The 307-nt window shown below is 41.0% G+C and overlaps 1 protein-coding gene across 3 annotated transcripts in view; it reads right to left on the minus strand.

Moving 5' to 3' along the window:
* Positions 1–307, minus strand: part of ASAP1 (ArfGAP with SH3 domain, ankyrin repeat and PH domain 1) — a 368,280-nt gene that overhangs the window by 168,780 nt on the left and 199,193 nt on the right. The window lies entirely within an intron of this gene.

Consider the following 307-nt stretch of genomic DNA (forward strand, 5'->3'; position numbering starts at 1 on the left):
CCTCCTTGGCTCTACTCGAGATGCACCTGTGGATGCACGACAAGGTCCGGTTAGCCCTGCCAACCATGACCTCGCATTGTCGGCCCATGTTCATCTTGGAGTCTATAATGACTCCAAGATCCCTTTCTGCCTCCGTGCTCTCGAGTAAGGAGTTCCCCATTGTGTCAAGGAAAGCTAAAATATTTAATGAACTTTCAATAAAAAAAAATCACAATCAAAAAGGGCCATTAAAAATAGCCAAAAGTTACTTTTTTCTGAAATCCATTTTAGCTGTGCATCAATCCTGTTTTATATTAGTAGAATATTG

Source organism: Gavialis gangeticus, unplaced genomic scaffold, assembly GCF_001723915.1.
Source record: "Gavialis gangeticus isolate Ggan-Ray unplaced genomic scaffold, GavGan_comp1, whole genome shotgun sequence".
Lineage (NCBI taxonomy): Eukaryota > Metazoa > Chordata > Crocodylia > Gavialidae > Gavialis > Gavialis gangeticus.